Genomic DNA, 14,483 nt, shown 5'->3' with positions numbered 1-14,483 from the left:
ACTGGAAAAATCTGTCCTGCGACAAACATGAACCCTTCAAAAATGTCAATAGCAAAATGTAGGTGAAGTAAAGTTAATAAAAGGAAAGCCTAACGTGATCCTCAGCCTCCCATCTGGCTACACCTATAATTGAATCACCAATTGTGAATGCTGTTACAGAGGCACCTTAAATAAGTAAATGTAACTTTGCTAACCCAGGCATATCCACGTAGCAATAAAAAGCAGCAGCACGATGTGGTAGTTGCCCTATGTACTGCGGTATGCTAGCCATTGATTCCTTGTAGAACATCCTCTTCATCTGGCTCTAGAATGTAGTGTGTTCTTGGTCCCTGTTGCTAAGTGCCATGGTCAGTTGCTATGGGTTGGCCTTTGGGTAGGACGTTGCTGTACCTGTAGCTTGAATAAAGAATTTCCTTACAGGGATCAACCTGCCTCATTTACTTCTTCACACTGGCGACGAGCGAAGAAGATTGAACCCAAGCAAGACCATCTCAAAAGAAGTCAACAAGAAGTCTGCTACGTGGTCATTAACAGCAAAAGTCCTAACACAACTAAGTTTCTTTAACTTCAAAGTACTGTGCACGCTGCTTTTAGAGAATGCTACATCCCCAGGCTGCCTCCCTGCCCACCTGCCATTTCTTGTCTTCTGACCTGCGGCCTGCTTACCCGTTTCACTCAGCTGGTCCCTTGACTCTTTCTTCTACCCCAAACGCTCTCCAGCGTGACATGCACCTTTTTAAGCACTCTCCATGCAGCTAATTTACTGCCTGCTACCTAACGTGCATTTCAAGTTTTGGCAAAATTAAATTAGAGATTCATTTTCTTGATCTACGCTGCATTTACACCTTCTCTCTCCTTCGGAGCCACACTTTCCTGTGCTGCAACTTGTGAAGTGTACACTTTACAAAAAAACAATCTGTATCTATACATTTTAAAGGTATAGGGCTCTTCACTTTGTTAAATTACCGCAAGCTCCTCTCTGTATTTTTTAAAACTGCTCTCTACCTTCTCGCGCTGAACACCAGCTTGCCTCCTGCGAACGTCTCCATTATTGTCCTCTGCGAAGGCTGACATCACAGCTTCTTGCTACGCAAGCTCAAAACGCATGACGGCCAGCGTATTCCAACACAACTCAGAGCCTTTGTTGCCGTGCAATCAGCTCCGTCTACTGTGTATCTCTGTCTCCCTGACAACGCGCTGAAGCGAACAGCCATTTTCTTCAGGATTTCTGCATGCTTAGCGACTCTGTTTTGGTAATACGTTGCAACCGGGTCTTTCTACGAATCTGTCCGCATTCTTTTCAACTCGCTGACATGCACGGCCATTGCTTTTGTATTACTGTACACACAGCGATTCTCTTTTGATAATGCGCTGATGCGCACAGCAATCCTCATCATTTTGCCTCTGCTGCATATCGCTTCACGCTGAAACGCACAACAACTCAATTTCAACAAACTTCATTACGCTGATACGCACAGCATCACAACTTACATTTGTGCATCAGCTCTCTGAATATTCAATGACCTGCTTGTCTTCGCCTGCACGGATACGCTCAGCATATTAATTACTATTTGTTACTTTTACCATTAGGTTTTGGTTATCATGCTTATGTGCACCATGTCATATCTTGTTCTTTACTTGTAGTGACTTCAAGGTTTGCTTTATATTCAAACTGTGTGCTGGAATAGTGTGCCCCTGAAACACAGCTTGAATTTTCCATACGCTCAACAAATACTTTCCTAACTTTTTGGTGATTTTCTTGCTTAATTACTTTTGGTAATACAAGAGTGATTGTTACACGTCAGTTCTACAGATGAAACATACTCTTCTACAACTGTTATTACAACTTAAAGTTATTTGTTGCAAAATGTTACTCCTCCATTCTTTCTCTTTAACCCTGGTGATCCAGTTCTGCGCTGGTCTAAATAGAAAAAAGTATTCTTTAATTATGCAAGGGTTTGCGGTGTATCTCTGAGTGCAGAGAGAAAATCAGCATTACTAATATACTGTCTAGGTTCCGAACGACAGGAGGTGTTCGAACACCTTCCTGATTTGAATGATAGTGTATCAGATAGTCTTAATAAATTCGAGATTTGCCTAAAGAAACTCAACAAGCACTATCTTCCAAAAGTAAGTACCATCCTTGAGCGGTATAATTTTGAAAAGAGTACAAAAATCCGAAGAATCTGTTGAAGCTTATATTACCGCTCTATGTAAGCTGGGGGCCACCTGTAAATTTGATGGGTCTTTGGAAGAGCGCATCCGTGATCAGTTTGTGCTCGGATGCAGTGTTGAGAAAATTAAGGATGAACTTTGGCAAACGGATGACCCCATGCTTGATGAGGTTGTCGCAAAAGGATAGAGCACTCCCTCGCTTGTGTTGAGGTTATCAAAAAGGAAAATGGTGTTCAAGAGGAAAAGGTTCATGTGGTTACTATGAATTTCTCAAAACGGGTTACTAAAAATTTCACAAACCCTGTTTGGAAACAGTGAACCTACCAATTCCTCTTCTAACTTCAAACTCAAGGGAAACACCATGATGAAATGTTACAGATGCGGCATGATTGGTCATCTTGCCAACGACAAGTCGTGCCCTGCTCTCTCCTCTAAGTGTCATAATTGCGGAAAAGTTGGTCACTTGACTAAAGCTTGTAGAGCTAAAAAGAATAAACTGGGCAGACGAGTTAAGAAAGTTTCCCTTGAGAGTGAAAGCGACTCTGATTATGATGAGTTACACTGTGGGGAGGTCATAACACTGAACGGTCAAAATAAGAGTAAGGGGCCTGTGGATGAGGTCTGGTGAATGACTGCAACATTAGAAGGCTCTTTGATTCAAGAGCAAAGATCTCTCTTATTCCAAAAGACTTCTTTGACTTGAAACTGCAGTGGAAAGAACAAGTATTCAAACGTGACATTAAGCCCTTGGCTTATGGTGGCCAATCCATTAAATTGTTTGGCTACTTTATAGGCAATATTGAATACAGAGGGAGACTAAATGCAGGGAAAATATATGTCTCATGCAGCATAATTAGCTGGTTTCACCAGGCAGATCTAGATGCGTCATTGGTTCCTGGTGGTGATCCCTGCATTATCCTCAGAGATATCTCTCCACACTCAGTCCCTTAGAATGTTGTTTCATGTGAAATTAATCCCAATCTTGTTTCTAGTGTGGTTGATACAAGCTGTACTTTACTCACTGAGTTTAAGGAAGTCTTCAATGAGAAGTTGGGTTGTCTCTCGGATTAAAGCACAACACGGAGAGAAGTTCCCTCAACGGCCACGATTTTTCATACAAATACGCATCACATAATTTATATTAAAGGTGACAGATACACAACAAACTTTATTTTATTCAAAAAATATATTGAATTTTTTTCTTTTTCTGTTTTTAGCATTGCTTTCAAGTTTATATATATTCATTTGAGTTAGAATTCATGAAAAACATGTAATCACACTATACAAATTTCAGGAAATAATTTCATGGTTCATACAGAAAAGAGAAAAATAAAGTGACTGTAACTATATGTGAAAAAAACAATTTCTAACAATACATTTGCCCCTGATAACACACAACCAAACACAACAACCTTACACATTCATACTCTCATTTCATACACATCCGCAACGTCTGAAAAAGGAATCTGGGTATTAATCAGCAGGGTAAACCCTGCCAAATACGAGTCTCAGAGCTGAGTATGAGAACCCGCACTATGGTCGACGCGCGTTTCGGCAGCTCACGGCCACCTTCCTCAGGACCTCTTTCAGGCAGTCAAGAAACCCACATGTACAGGGGACCTAAAAAAATGTAGTGAGAAAATATATACACTGTCACCATAGAGATACTAAAAACAAGGAAGAAAAGCCAGTTTAATATACAAAAAAATATTTACATAGTTAAAAGACTATTTTGTTGACACTTAAGCTCAATATGTGACACAACCCAACCCGAATCCTAGGTGGAAGTACCTGAACCCTAATCAATACGGAACTTGAAAGAAGACATTAGAAAAGTACTCTATAACAACACTAATTCATCTTGCTCCCTATATTTGTTATACGAGGACATAGAACTGATTTTCATACTTCATCTAAAGGTGGGTCCCTCGTATAAACAACACATAATTAGGACTATATGGTACCTAGAGGATACACATGGTTTTTATTATATTTTCTCTTTCTTGTTGTTGTTTGTTATTTCAGTCGAATAACAGATTACAAGTTACTCTTTTGGATTTGCGACATTGTCTTCCTATCATTTTGTTGGATATTTATAGAGACTCCCACAGTATAATTATAGGTAAGACTTGTATATCGTTTGCAAACATAACTCGCACGTCCACTTATTCAATATATCAGCTAATTGAGGACGCCTTTCCCTTTTAGATATTGATAAAACTTCGGAGTCACCTCTCTACGTGGTTCATGCCTGTGACCCAGTCCTTTGGGAATCAAAGCAGTATTCATGGTTTTTAAGTGTAAGCAACTGGACATCTATTATGAACCTTTATGAATGTCAACTGCTAAAGGACTTGCTTTAATGAATTCTCTGTAATGTATGTCACACTATTAGACCAGGGAGCAAGATGAATTAGCGTTGTTATAGAGTACTTTTCTAATGTCTTCTTTCAAGTTCCGTATTGATTAGGGTTCAGGTACTTCCACCTAGGATTCGGGTTGTGTTGTGTCACATATTGAGCTTAAGTGTCAACAAAATAGTCTCTTAACTATGTAAATATTTTTTGTAAATTAAACTGGCTTTTCTTCCTTGTTTTTAGTATCTCTATGGTGACAGTGTATATATATTTTCTCACTACATTTTTTTAGGTCCCCTGTACATGTGGGTTTCTTGACTGCCTGAAAGAGGTCCTGAGGAAGGTGGCCATGAGCCGCCGAAACGCGCGTCGAGACTTGTAGTTGGCAGGGTTTCCCCTGCTGATTAATACCCAGATTCCTTTTTCAGATGTTGCGGATGTGTATGAAATGAGAGTATGAATGTGTATGGTTGTTGTGTGTTATCAGGGGCAAATGTATTGTTAGAAATTGTTTTTTTCACATATAGTTACTGTCACTTTATTTTTCTCTTTTCTGTATGAACCATGAAATTATTTCCTGAAATTTGTATAGTGTGATTACATGTTTTTCATGAATTCTAACTCAAATGAATATATATAAACTTGAAAGCAATGCTAAAAACAGAAAAATAAAAAATGTCAATATATTTTTTGAATAAAATAGAGTTTGTTGTGTATCTGTCACCTTGAATATAAATTATGTGATGCGTATTTGTATGAAAAATCGTGGCCGTTGAGGGAACTTCTCTCCGTGTTGTGCTTTATTCCTTCCCCTCTGTTCCCTGGCCGTACTTTAAATCATTCCTGTTTTTTGGTCTCTCGGATTACACTCACAAAAGCATACTAAAGCCTGATGCCACTCCTGTGATAAGTAAGGTGCGCAGCGTACCTTTGGCCATGAGGGAGCCCTTGCACACTGAACTCATGAAATTGAAGAAGGAAGGTATCATTGTTGAGATGAAGGCTAGTGAGTGGTTGGCTCCGGTAGTTCTTGCACGCAAGGTCTCTGGTTAAGTACGCTTATGTGTGGACCTCAGTGCTCTCAACCACGCAGTGGTCCCTGATAGATACCCTCTTCTAAACATCACGGAAATGTTGGCCCAATTAAGGGGATGCATGCATCTTTTCCACCCTAGATCTCAGGGCGGCGACCCATCAGATAAAAATTGAACATGGGTCCATGGACTTGACTGCCTTTATAACCTGCCTTCCCTTTGGCTTAGTATCTGCAGTCTCCGTCTTCCATAGAGCCATGGAAGACGTCTTGAATGGTGTGGAGGGTGTCAAGATATATCAAGATGACGTCTTAATCCATGGCTTGTCTCAACAAGAACATGTAAGGCTGAGGACTATTCTCGAACGATTCAGTGCAAGAGGTCTGACTTTACGTGAGAACAAATGCAGGTTCAATCTTCCTGAAATTGACTACTTAGATCACTGCTTGACGTGGGTTAGAGTAAGGCCTAGGGATCCCTTAGTAAGACCATTGAAGAACTTCCTGTTCCGCAATCCAGAGACAAATTAGTCACCTTCTTAGCAATGGCAGAGTACTATAATAAACTTGTTCCAAGGTTCGCATGTTGTACCTTCACATTGAGATCTCTTGATCTTCCCAGTGCCAGTTGGAATTTGAGGGTGTTAAAGAGGGATCTTAGTTCAGCTCCCTCCCTTCAGAGCTTCGACACTTTTTCAAGCTCTATTTTGATCACCGATGCAAGTTCAAAAGGATTGTATGCCGTCCTTAAGCAAGCAAGAGATCGCAAAGAAAACCACCATGTTTCTCTCAAGAGCTCTTGTAGGTCCAGAACTGTGTGATCAAAAAGGAAGCACTGTGTACCTTCTGAGCTATCAATAAACTTAAAACATTTCTTTGGGGTGGCTCTTTTGTTGTTCATTCTGATCATAAGCCCCTTAAGGACGTCATCTGTAAAAAGGCTCTAGATGCTGCAAGATTTTGACTTTGTCGTAAAGTACATCCCTGGGGTAGATAATGAGGTCATTGACCGTCTCTCTCGCTTGGTACCTATACGGTCAGGAGAAGCACCATTAAACCCCAAAGATTCTTGGGAAATTGATGACTTTAAAGTATGTGAGCTTGTTGCAGGCGTTGCATCTGAGGCAGAGTGGAAAGACACCTTGAAGAGTGATGTTGACATGCTTGAAGAGACTTACTTTGGAGGAGCACGCAACTTGTTCCTCCATCATCTCTTAGAGAGAAAATTGTCCACTCAGCTCACCAAGGCATTTCCAAAACAAAGGAGAGAATTTGTCTGCACTGCTGGTGGCCAGGCATCGATATTCTTGTGGAGTGCATGGGGAGAGTCTGCACGGAGTGTAATGCCTGTGATGAAGTTTGCACAACTAGGGTTCAACCCATGATAATATGAGAAGCTCCCATACGGTGTTGGAAACATGAGGCCTTGGACCTCTTGGGACCTACCTCCACCAAGGCGGTTCAGTCCTATGTTCTTGTTCTGATTGATATGTACTCAAGATGGCCTGAGTTTAAGGTAACACAAAGTATAGAGATTAGAGATGATACAAAATTCTTGGAGGATATTTTCTGCAGGGAAGGTCTTCCTGAATCCATTCTGACTGACAACGTGGTTCAGCTTGTGTCAAGAGAGATGGAAGAGTTTTTGGCCAAGAAAGGGATTGAACACAAACGTTGTTCTCTCTACCATCCCAAATGCAACGAAATGGTAGAGAGGTTCAACCATGTATTGAAGGAGTCAATTCAACTGGCCAAAGAAAAAGGCAGAGACTGGAAATCTGTGATACTTGAGAGAGTTATGGTTTATCGCTGGACCCCCTTCACCACTGATAAGGTTCCCTTTGAGATGTTTAGGAGCCGCACCCCCAACATGTAAATGTTCCAAACTTGGTTGAGAGGGAAAGGTGCTGACATTGAGATTTGTGAGGATGCTCAATGGCGGGCGCTACAGGACCTCAAGTCAGCCAAGAGAAAAGCCAACTTTGATACCAGACACGCGGTCTCTCGCACAATGGTTCATGTGGGTGACCGTGTGAGAGTACGTTTTCCCCAGAAGTCTTCTGGTGCAAAAGTTCTCTTCTTCTTTTAACTCCTTCGATGCTCATGATGGAACGGTTCCGTCATGAGCATCCGTTGAGCTGTGCTCATGACGGAACCGTTCCGTCATGACCACGCCCGTTTCCATTAGGGCTCAGCACCCGGCGGTAAATCGTACCGCACGGATGTGGTTAAGGTGACCAAGCTGTTTCAGAATGCTGTGAAACTCGACAATGGGCTTATTTGGAATTTGGGTACGATTGCTCCCTTACTCCCCTTTGTTTCCTCTGGTCGCCATGACCAACTTATTTCCCCCAAGGAAGGTTCTCCTCTGTGCAGTAGCACTCGCACACGTAACGCCCCAGCGAATCTATGCAACTATGTTTTGAATTGATTATGCTTTCTAGTTCTTGCAACTTACAATGTTATTGTTATGTTCTTTGTGGCTTACAGTTGTACCATTATTTCTTCACATTGTTTTCTTTACTTTAGATTTGGGGGGAAGGTGTGTGGTAGTTGCCCTACGTACTGCTGCATGCTAGCCATTGATTCCTTGCAGAACATCCTCTTCATCTGGCTCTAGAATGTAGAGTGTGCTTGGTCCCTGTTGCAAAGTGCCATGGTCAGTTGATGTGGGCTGTCCTGTGGGTAGGACGTTGCTATACCTGTAGCTTGAATAAAGAAGTTCCTTTCAAGGATTAACCTGCCTCATGTACATCTTCACACACGTCTACCCGTATAGCCTCTGGGTTCCTCCACTAGTTGTATTGCATTTATCATTTTATTTTACTTTTTATTGTAATGCAGCATCTCAATAGGGAGACAAGTATAGCGCAATATGAGGGTCTACAGTAGACATATATTACATCATCTAACAGACATCTTGCAATTTAGTACATGCAAAATCTCCCGATATTTGCTATATTCTCTGAAATATGTTTGTAAAGATAAAAAACAAAAACAAAACAAGAATCGATCGATGGTGTGAAAATAAACAAATACATCTAATACAGGCCCTTATTTCGCAACATAGTTTATTTAACCGTATCCCCTCCATGTTCTTGTTTTCCGTTACATAATTGTGTGTCCTATTCTCAATTTGGTTGTTATCCAAAACTTGAGCATCTAAGGGAACGTTTATTTGTTTCATTAGTATGTTCTGCTTTTCAACATCTGCCACACTCTCTCGCCTCCTATGGATATTTTTTTTAATTTTTATATAGCGTGAACCTGGCCTAAGGGCATTACATCAGTTTACATGAGCACCAGATTATATCTCCCAAGGTCAGATTTGTTTTTTGAGGCACAGGGAGAGGATTTTTCTAGAATCACAAGGTGTTGAATCTGCGCCAGGACTCAAACATGGCGCCTCAGTTAAAAAGTCGGCAGCTCTATATAATTAGTATACATTCTCAGTCTTCATATTTGTGCCTTACTGCGACCCACTTTGGTTAACATAGGTATAGAGAAAAGGGAGCTATCTACACCAGCTGCTGTACAATATAAACTATGTCAACGTTCGATAGGGGCATCCCCTCTGTTTACCACGGAACGTTTCTACTTTTTGCCAAGTTTTGAAATTTACTCATACAAGTTTTGTATGATTGCAGAAATTGTCTGCAGAAAAACAGTTGAAATTCATATTTAAGCACATTTTGTGGATCATTTGATTTAGGTGATGCCCTCATTGTTATTGTTTTTCTCACCTTGAACAAAAACTCCTTCTTCCATTCTACATGACATCTGTGTTTAGCTTTGCTAAATCTCTAATTCCATGATCGTATGCAATATCCAAACATTTCACCTGTTAGGAAACCTATTGGAACCAGTCCTTTTCCAGACAGATCAAGGCGGCCATTCTTTTTAGGGGCTGAATACAACTGCTGCAGGAATCCTTATTTGGAAGTACACAGGAGATTGTAACCAAATCAGAATTCTGAGTATTGTGATAATTACCACAGGTGCAAGATTTTCACCCCACTGATTTCTGCCAGGTAAAGACAGCCTTTATTCGTGCATGGAAAACAAAAATATGCAATCCTTTTAATGAGGCGGAACATACAGTACTGCTGTGTCATTACCCATTCCAATGCCTAGAAGTTGGACTGATTGTAGTGTAGTTCTGTCGTTCCTATATTCCCAATAGGCTCTGCGCATTGGAATAATATATCCTATAGATTTGACGTAGAACTGAGGTCAACTAGGTCTCTATCGAATATACTAAACTTAATTGTGTGTGTGCCAGCTAACTCAGAGGTCACTAGAAACTTTCTCGAATACACAAGAAGGGATTAGTTTCCGACAACCGCATAAACATGACAGCTTTGTTTCCCAAGAATAAGAATATATCTCTCAGAGTCACGGAAACAATATATAAGTATTTCACTCAGTCAATCGTTCATGCTTCGTTTCTACAGAGTTGCAGAGAAATAGTGAGGCGGGCGTTTTCAATAAAAAGGGTTTATTGAACAGTCTTCTTTCTCATGCAAGAGAGGTGAACTGCTACAATCGTTATGCAGACTGCAAAGTATAATGTGTACAACGTAAACAGTAATATGAAATAATACTGTAAGAGCATTGTATGGTTTCTAAGCCATATAAAAATACATACCTAAATAACATTGACTAAAATACTCAACTGGTGCTTCTAAAATACACCTACCTCAATGTAGTCTAAGTCTAGTACGAGGGAAGAAGTAAGTATTGTGCAGCATAGGTTTGGTTTTTGCCAAGAATCTACCAAAGGTTTCTCTAGGTTCTAATCAGCTCCATACCGTGTTATAATGAAGGAGATCTGGTATCTTTGTCTCGGGACTCGATTTCCCAACACCCCGCAAAGGGAGTCGGAAACACTGGAGCTGGATTCTCGGCAGGAGAAGGGCAGATTCCTGATTAGTGCATCAGCTGGACAGTCGGCTTCCTTCTGCACTTGCTCAGGCGAGCTGCGTCGGGCAAGTAGATTTTCAAATTGCTCCGAACCACCGTATCTTGCTAGAGCACGTGAAGGTATATTAATACCTTGAAGGTGTTTAGGAATGCCGTAGTTTTTCGTAAAGTCGGGCATATGAACGCCAGGAAAGAACCCATAAGGAATAGTTATTCTTTGTAAAGTAACTGAGTTCTTGGACAAATCAATTTTCAAGCAAGGGGAAGTCCATGACTGCTTAAGCTGGTTTTCTAAGAAGTCGTTGTGACGTTTGGTACGGGTGGAAGTAGCCATGCCTGTATTTGGGTAGCATGGCCTATGCCTAAATAAGGGTTTGATTTCTATGCCTATATAAGGGCAATGTGAATAAGACCTATATAAGGGAATGAATCGGGAAAATTCCCTCGGAGCTTAAAACGCTACACAACATGATGATTTATTACTGCACACTGTAAAAACCAAGGCCCCGATTTACAAAGCCTGGATTGTGTTTATTTCATAGCGCAGCCCCGACACAAAATCCACTTTGCATTACTTTGTGTGGTTTAATAAATACAAAGTAATGCAGAGCATAGCACTGCTTTTCTTCACTTTGGTGTGGATAGGCATTACATGAGTGAAGCCTGGGAGTTCCTGTGCACCCAACCATGTATTTGTATGCAAACCCAGTATTTCAAAGACTTATAATCCTAGTTTTGCAACAAAATTGTGCACCTACCAATAAGCACACAACTAAAATATCTTTATTTCACCTCATTACTTCCTCTTTCCATATTTGCCGCATTCTGCAGCACACATAAAAAGAGAAATATGCTTCTGAGAATTGTTTTTGTGCAGGAAGGTATCTCTTGCTGCACAAAAAGAATTCTGTACACTTATTTCTTGGTGCAAGTCTGCTTAAGTTGGGGCGTAGCAGCCACAAGTTTGCCAGAGCTAGGAGACAGCTGAACTGAGCCATATCTTTGTAAATACGCGACAGTTCAGCTCTATCCCTTTCATGCAACGCACATCAACTTCCCTTGCTCAGCAGTTGTTAAGTGAAATGTTAGTAAATATGCACCAGTATCTCTTTTTTTTGTTTAAATATCTTTATTGGTATTTTCTGAATTAACCATAACTAGCATCATATTTTTATACAGGATTTTTAGATGTCCTCGCAAAATCATAAAGGCCATATGACTTACAGTAATACATATTGCAACAATAATTAGCTAATGTTAACACCACAGTTCTGCTGATAGACGCATACATTATGTTGGGTGCATATGACGAAATCTCAGTGTGCTATTGCTCGCATATATTGCCACATCGTGGCCACTGTGTCCGATGTAAGGCTATACATAGCATAATCAGGACCCATCTTGTCTGGGTAAGTACCGCAATACCTGATACACATGCTATTACATCACATAACAAAATAACCTGTTGTTCCGACTTGAACACCATTAAAAATAAAATAATGTTGATTGACAATATGTGATGAGAGTCGCACGTGGGTACCAGTAAGACCCATTTTTCCAGTAAATATATAATCAAAACTTAAACTTACAACACAACAAACTGCCATCCAATCTATGTGAGTCAAGGCGCTGTTACACATCATAGCATGACGATGTATAGTCTACACACCATTATCTTATGGCTCGCCTAATCAGAGGCTAAATAATGGCATGCATCTGCGTGCAGCTATGAAGACAGCAGTGGGTGCCCCCCTCTATCGGCAGCGCGTGGGGCTCCAGTGGTCTCAAGTGATGTATCGGAGAATTTCTGGATGCGTGATTGTCTGTATGTCAAGGCAAAACAGCTTCTTGTAATCATGCAACTGGGTAGTATCATGCCTGTTGTGAATCAGCGGATTGCGTATCCTCATCGTTCACTGCAGCACCACCTTGAAGGGCCATTAGTATAGCGTCCCAGCCCTGCGCTATAGGGTATTTGCAAAGCCCTTCCGTCTCCTTCTTGTGTACTGCTGTGCTCTCCGCCTGTGCCCAAATTACAAGTGAGCTTTTCCAGCCAGCCACCTCTGGTGGATCCGCATGTTTCCATCTTTTTGTTATTAATCTTTTTGCTGTGATTAAACCCATATCCCGGAATCTCGAGGTGATCTTATTGTTTTTTGATCTGGTATAAAGTCCCAGTATACAAATCTCCCATATCAGCGGTAAGGGTGTGACTTTACAAGTGGATAGTGTTGTGACTACCTCTTGCCAGTATTGCTGTAGGGATACGCACGCCCAGAGCATGTGAAGTAAACATGCACCTAACTGCTCGCAGTTTGGGTATGTAGAGCCGGTAGTGTGGAAATATCTATTTATCTTCTCAGGCGAGAGATACGCCTTTTGTATACATCTGTATAAGTTTTTATCTGGAATTCCTTGGTATGTGTTTGGGGTTTGCCAGCACAGCATCCCATTCTTTATCAGTCCATGGCTGGCCTCTCTCTGTCTCAAAACAGACTCTGAACAGTGCCATCAGCCTGAGAGTGTGTGTAAGGAGCACTTCTACTAACCAATGCACCACATGGGAGCCCACCCCTATAACATGTAGGTATTGAAGTAGCAGATGTGTCTGTGGTTCCATCGTCAAGCCTCCCCAGGCGCCTGATAGTCCTTTCAGAAGGGAGGTGTGTAAGAGGAATTGGCCTGCTGGCAACTCAGAATCCTCAGCTAGTGTCACAAACGGCAGTAGCGTACCGTCACTATAAAGGTCACCCAGCTTGGCTACTCCCGCGGCATGCTAGGTCGCCAGAGCTACCTCCGATATATCCAGTCTGCCTCGTGGTGTGCAGAGCAGTGGCAGGCTAGGGGTATATGGGAGGGTCGTGCGGGTAAGTTATAAGCTCCTCTTATAACAGTGTATCACCAAACTCAGGTGTAGTTGTTTTGGCCTTGAAAGTTTCGCGACAAGGTGAAACAAATGACAGATCTGAGAGCTGGTCTAGGGCGGTGCCACAGTCGCCATGTCCTCCAAATTCTGACCAACGAGCCATTTCATCACCCATTGAAGTTGGGCAGCCAAATAATACAGTATGCACCAGTATCTCTTGGCATAGATAATACAAGGTGCAATATTATGGTAATATTATAGCTTAGACCTAACTTCAAATTCATCCCTTAAAGCATACATATGTCTTTTCTCCAGGTTTTATGTGTACACTGGAGACTAAGTGGCAACTTTAATTTTATTCAGCAGCTTCTCTTATGACTGGACACGTAACTTTAGTTTCAATATAGCAAAGTCTCTTTAGAAAGGGATTCTAATAATCTTTCCTACTTGTGTCTTTATGTTGTGCACTCTTCCACATGGACCATGACAAAGGTTCAAAAGTCAAACTGCCAACTACACCCAGTCATGTGACCCAATAACAGGCTGCAGGCACCAAATAGTTAACGCAGGAAAAAGGCAACTTTCCAAAATTTAACATAACTTAAAATCCAGCTTGACTATTAAAGAGGATTTTTAATAACAATTTCTCCGACACCAAACATGAAATGTGTACCTGTACCCATTCAAAAGTTAGCACGTATGTATTAAGGCAACCTAATGTCATCCTATTGGAGAGGTATGCCTCACAGTAGTAAAAAAGAAATTCAGGAGGTTTTCACTGCCAGAACATGTAATACATTATAGTACACTCCGACCTTCAAATCACAATGCACCATGCCCTATGGGCTACCTAACACCGATGTTTAGGGTGACATATACAATAAAATGGAAGTTTACGGTTTGGCAAGGGCAGTGCCTAATTTGAGCCGGTGGTTAGCGGTGCTCGGCACTGGCTCTTAATTGTCAACATTCAGGCTACTAACAGTCTGTCACATGGTAGCACGGTCTGTATAATTTAAAGAGGAGCACAACAAGAGTTGTTTATCAATTCAATATACATCAAAAATGATCATCGACTGCCACCCAAGTCATTCTTATAGCTTTGGGATCTGGAATAGACAAAATTGTC

The 14,483-nt window shown here is 41.2% G+C and overlaps 1 protein-coding gene across 6 annotated transcripts in view; it reads right to left on the bottom strand.

The window, feature by feature from the left end:
- The window catches only part of CRTC3 (CREB regulated transcription coactivator 3), a 1,134,508-nt gene that overhangs the window by 546,372 nt on the left and 573,653 nt on the right, over window positions 1-14,483 (bottom strand). The gene's annotated exons all lie outside the window — the stretch shown is intronic.

The sequence above is a fragment of the Lissotriton vulgaris genome, chromosome 2_1 (genome assembly GCF_964263255.1).
Source record: "Lissotriton vulgaris chromosome 2_1, aLisVul1.2, whole genome shotgun sequence".
Lineage (NCBI taxonomy): Eukaryota > Metazoa > Chordata > Amphibia > Caudata > Salamandridae > Lissotriton > Lissotriton vulgaris.
This window is presented reverse-complemented; position numbering and strand designations above follow the sequence as displayed.